Source organism: Petromyzon marinus, unplaced genomic scaffold (assembly GCF_048934315.1).
Source record: "Petromyzon marinus isolate PM22_M1 ecotype Great Lakes invasive population unplaced genomic scaffold, UKy_Petmar_22M1.pri1.0 PM_Scaffold_24, whole genome shotgun sequence".
Taxonomy (NCBI): domain Eukaryota; kingdom Metazoa; phylum Chordata; class Hyperoartia; order Petromyzontiformes; family Petromyzontidae; genus Petromyzon; species Petromyzon marinus.
This window is the reverse complement of record NW_027423213.1, coordinates 1,106,757-1,112,669: the sequence shown is the minus strand read 5'-3', so window position 1 is coordinate 1,112,669 and position 5,913 is coordinate 1,106,757.

Sequence of the window (5,913 nt, the reverse complement as noted above, 5' to 3'; positions counted from 1 at the left end):
CTCTATCGTCATCTACTTCCCTTCTCTTCGATGGCAAAGCTTATAGTGGTGTCAGTGTTGATGGGTGGAGACAGGTACAGGGTACTTTACAGGGGAAGGTTCGTAAAAGTCGTATTCCTGCGTTGTAAATACTTTATCGTGAAATAAATCATCAAGAAATTGGAACCTGCAAAGGAGCTTCTTTACACATGTGATTGTAAGCCTGAGTACAATCTCACGTGTTGTTGCTGTAGAGTATTTTCATTTTACCAGTGGGTCAATGAGATAAGGGGATGGTGATTAAGGTACTGAGTGATAGGATGGGTGGGTCATTCTTGAGAGCATGAAAAAGTGCGTGAGTGAGGTTGACACAGTGAATGATCAGATGATTGTGTGAATGATCAGGTAAATATATGACTCATGAGGAGGGAGAGGGAGCATTTATGTAAGTCATAGAGTAAGGGAAGTGGGTGAGTTCATAATGGAGTGAGTGAGTACCAGTTTATTGAGTTGAACAAGGCGAGAACTAAAGCGACCAGGATGAGTCTCATTTGCAAGAGAGACCTGGATCACCCAAATGACCAAAGTTAAATAAAAACACAGAGTTACAGTAATGAAAGCAAATATAAATAATACAAAACAACTGATACATCACATGGGAAATCGACGTAATGGAGTTAAGGGATGATAGAATATGTGAGTAAGGTGCGACACGGATGTCCTCTGGCCCTTTCACGACTTAACATTTTTTTTGACTACGTAGTTTGAGACGATTTCCATGGATGTACCAGTAGAATTTATATCTGGTATAGATATAATGGGAGGCTGATCGATGCCCCAGTCCGGTCATGGTATGGTTCTCTATTGTTAAACCATATTATGAATGCGGATGATCTGGTGATTACTTCCCACTCTAAGGAGAAGTTGGAGACACTACAGCTAAACATGGAGCATGCTCCTAAATTATGGGCCGTTACCATCAGCATCACAAAAACAAATCACCTCCCTGGGAATTTGACATCATCAAAATGCTCCCCTCCCTCAATTCCCCATGTATTTTGGGGCAGTTGTGGAGAGAGTGGAGATATTTCCGTACTTGGGCAGTGTGCTGATGACCAACTTTGTTTCAGTAGCCGAGGTCTCACTTCGAATCATTCGAGCGGCATTATATTTTCATCAGCTGCTGAACACTGTGTGGAAGCTACCTGGCATGTCACTCCATACAAACCTTCATGTCTTCTGGACCGCAGTTATGCCCTCCCGTATCTCTCTCGAAAGGAACATCTGCGCTGGTTTGAAACATTTTGGTTAGCCCACGATCTATCCAGGGTTTAACCAGACTGGAATCTGTGAGGAGCTCAGATTCCTGGAATATCTGGACAAATGCCCATCTGTGGGGCTCCTCCAGCAAGCGAGGCTGCGTTGGTTGTTTCATGCAGTCCGTATGCACAGCCACGGCATCCCCTACAGCTTCAATTTGGCTGGATAGATGGTGCTAAATGGGCGTGGTACGGGCTAGAGAAGAGATGGACTGATGTGGTACAGAAGGATGTGGAGCTGATTGGACTCATTGATGACTGGTATCAGCAGTGTCACGATCGGCTTCTGTGGAGGAGGTTCATGAAAAGCGCTGCTGGGGAGGTGGAGGCAGTTGCCCTCCAGCTACAGCATAGGGCAGAGGAGCGAGGCTCAAAACAACGAGCAGAGCGCCAAACAACTGACACAAATAAAGTTGGCACAGTGGGGAGCACGGCTGTTGCATCTGCCCATCATTTTCCTAAGTCAATCCATGGCACCTGCGTCTATTACATGACCTCCTGCCAGCCAGCCTTCGACACTTCACGTGGCCTCAAAATGCACCGAGCATGGCACAAGTGCTGTGGTGACACTCTTTAGTTCTATTGGATAAAGTCACGTAGGTAAAAAATAAAATAACAAAAATCACGACGTTTCGGCCACAACACAAGCGGCCTTCATCAGGTGAAGGAACGAGACTGTCTGGAGGACAGCGAAAGCTTTAAATCTGCTGTGGTGATGTCACCGCCACTTAGGGGTGAACGACGGTTGTTGCGTTGTTGTTGTGCGTGTGTGCACGGACGCATGTACGCCTGTGAGTCTCGTGTATGGAGAGAGAGAGGCAGCCGTGCGTTGTGCTGGCCCGTGTGCCATTCTGAGCTTCATAGGCGCTGCTCGCTAACAGCGCTTGCCCCAACATTCTGGTAAGGCTATACGGCGAATGATTGTCGCTGTTGTGTGTGTGTGTATGGACGTTCACCCCCCTCCCACCGCCCCCATGTGTGCAGTTTTAGGGACTCATTACGCCCCCTCCCGACAAGCAGACCAGCATCCGGACTAAAGGTAAGTGACAATAAAAACAGATTTTTTTTTCCATTTAAGTAACTTTATGTTTTGCTCACAATACAGTATTTATTACAGTGTTGCATGCAAATGTACGATATTTTGTCTTACATATGACTTTGACAATGTTTCCATCTTTTGCTGAACCGTGGTAACATCTTAAAAAACTTACAGTATGTGGATTTAAATACAGTACACTATTGTATTCAGACTTATGAACCATTCGACTTACGGACAGTTCTCAGGAATGGAACCGCTAAGTTGTACTATTCGCTAACAGCACCTTCCATTGGTATGGTTGACTACATACAATGCAAAGAAAGTTAAATATAGATACATATATATTGTACAGCACTTTCCCCAATAGTATGTTCATGTTCTATGGGGTATGTTTGTCTTGCTGAGTAATGTTTTAATTGGGGCAGTGTCATTTTCATAATTTCCCCAATGTTTTTACATGGCCGACTTGCGCGTCAGCAATTTTCGCACCCAATGGATAAATCTCTTCCTCTTCTTGGGCCTGGTGGCGGTGGTGGCAGAAGCGGCGGTGGAAGGGGCATCGGTGGCATCATGGTACATTTGAGACACGGCGCATTTCAATTCTTTCAGCTGGCTACTGAGATGAAGGTTCTCTTCATGCAGCCTCTTTTCCCCATGCCACATGTCCTCGTGACGCACCAGCTTCCCGCGTAGCCTAAACTGTTCCTGGCCTCTCTGCGGATCCAGGAAGTTCAACTCCGTCAGGTGGGCGTGCAGCGACCTCCGGAGATCTTTGTTTTCACAGCGCAGCGACATTTGCCGCTGTGCTGCATTGCAGTCTCGGAGAAAATTCGCATGGAGAGACTTGCTCTCCCTGCAAGGCACTCTCGTGGATTCCAGCTCCAACTGGCACTCTTTAAGCTGTTGAACCAGGCTCCTGTTCTCTCTCTGGAGAGTCTCTCGGTTCTCCATCAACTCCTCCTGCTGCTGCTGTAGCTCCAGACGGAGCATCTTGTTCTTCTGACAGAGCTCCACATTCTGTTGGCTCATCCTCTCCGTTTGCAGCGTCATGGTCTCGCGGTAAAAGTCTGAGATGGAAAGCGTAAAACGACGATAAATGAAGATCTCCATCCCAAGCATGGCCAAGACCAGAACGCCAACGATCAGCAGCACCATGCTCAGCTCGTGTTGACGGCACGCGGGACGGAAGGAAGTGTGAGATACGTCACGAAGGGGCGTGATATTTATACCAACGTCAATACCGGATGTGACGTACGCTATGACGTACCAGCCATCCCTGCCCACTTATTGTCAATCATTGCTCACCACGTGACTCCACGGCCCCGCCCTTAACCGTGCAGCTCCTCCCCCATACACTTCTTCCGCCTTTCCCACGTGACGCGAAGCGAGCCAATCAGGCGAGAGGCGGCGCGCGGTCGGCCCCGCGACCGCTTTCCGCCATTCTTGCAATGGGCGGCGGGGCCGCGCAGGGTGGTAGGGGGCGGAGGGAGGCGGGGGGGAGGGGCCAGGATGGACGAGGGGGAGGGGCCAGGAGGGACGAGGGGGAGGGGCCAGGAGGGACGAGGGGGAGGAGCCAGGAGGGACGATGGGGAGGGGCCAGGAGCGGGAGGGGGGGAGCCGTGGCGCCGCTCTTGGGCCGCGAGGCCTCCCCCTGGGCCCGCGGCGCCACGCGGAGACCGCGACAGCAGCAGCAGCAGGAGGTGGTGGTGGTGGTGTTTGTGGTTGTAGGCACGGGAGAGGTGGTGGTGGTGTTTGTGGTTGTAGGCACGGGAGAGGTGGTGGTGGTGTTTGTGGTTGTAGGCACGGGAGAGGTGGTGGTGGTGTTTGTGGTTGTAGGCACGGGAGAGGTGGTCACGGACAGGCGGTGAGTGCCGGGTGATGGAGGGGGGGTGAGGGAGTGGATTGCAGGGTGAGTGAGTTAATGAGGAGAATTAATAGGTGAGGAGGGTGAGTGAGTTGAAGGGTGAGGTGAGTGAGTGGGTGAGTGGTGAGTTCACGACAGGGAGATTGGGGCTGAGTGAGTGAACGCAGCGCACGGTAAAGATCCCCTGAGAGCATTCGCAAGAGTTGGACATTGAGTGCCGCTGTCAGGGTCCACACGCAAATTGCTCACTTGGCATGATATACAAATTAACCATTGTAAACGATAACTTTAAAAAGTCCGCTATTTGTCAGAACTAATGCGATGTGCGTTCAGGATATTTGTAGCACGTTATAACCAACGTCAACATCGTCATTTAGAGTAACCATTAGTCCATACGTGTCACTTGCTAATAGTGCCCGGGTCAATCACAACTTTGCCGTGCGTGCAGGCTTTGTCTCTGGCTGCTCGCTAGGGCTGCGATGCCTTTCCATGCCACAAGATGACCTTCATTGCTCCTTCCACACCGCGACAATATTTACTGCAGTGTTCTATAACGCGGTAGTTGCGTTGCTGAAGAACACCGCGTTGTGTAAACTCCCTCGTTACAATGACTAATACAGGGTAAAGCACAGTCCGTGATAACAGCGTGAGATGCGTGTGTCGGCTGAACAAAGACCGAGGCGCGTGGGGAGCATCAGGAAGCATCCAGCAGCATCCCAATGCCTCGTGTGACGCTGTGCCCAGGCAGCCGTACAACCGCACATTCCTACTCGCGCGACGTGGTTCTGTTGACTCAATCGCGTTATATCCACTTAGCATCCGTGTCATAAAACGTGTTCCCTAATACATCCATCGTGCTATATCCAATTGGCGTTATGAAAACACGCGTTGAGGCAGAACGAACTCTATAAACTATTTTTTATTTTACCAGGTGAGACCCACTGAGCTATGTGGCTGTTTTCCAGAAGCGACCTGTCCACAAATGATAGATCAGCTAAATGGCTAATCACGTTAGAAATGTGTAGCACCAGCCACAAATACTCTAGACATGGGATCCCCTTTGACAGGGTCAGTGTCTACTTAGATTCACTCACTCCGCCTATTGTCATGTGGTGTGTGCAGCTGCGTCGTGACACTTGGTAGAGTGCTGTCTTTGAGGCAGAGAGCTTTAAAACCGTGTGCAGTGGTTAATTTGCTTAACAGCTCTACACCGAACCCCTTGCTTGTGGTAAAACATGTTTGCGACTTTGCTGATCGATAACTATGCAGATTTAGGTTCATAGTAACATGTACTTGGTGTGAGATGAACTTCCAAATAATTTCCTTTGCTCAACGTCTTGCAATTAATGTCTTTTTAAATGGTCAGCTTAAGTGATTCCGTGATGTTTATGTAACTTTACCATTAAGATAACCTTTGGAGCACAATTATTTCAGTATTTTTTGTCACAAGTAAACTTTAAACTGAACCCATATGTGATATTATATTGCCTGATTGTTTTAATTTTTAATGTAGTCTACATGCTCTGCTCGGGATATTACCCCACATTTACCATTCATTGATGTTCCCTTTGACATTGGTAATTGGCATTGTCACACCATAGTAATTAATGGGCAATTATGTAATTCTCTGTGTCTATCTCTCTCTGCATCTACCTGTGTGGGTGTCTCTCACTGCCGGTGTGTTTTTCTCTATATGCGTCTCTCGTGTGTCT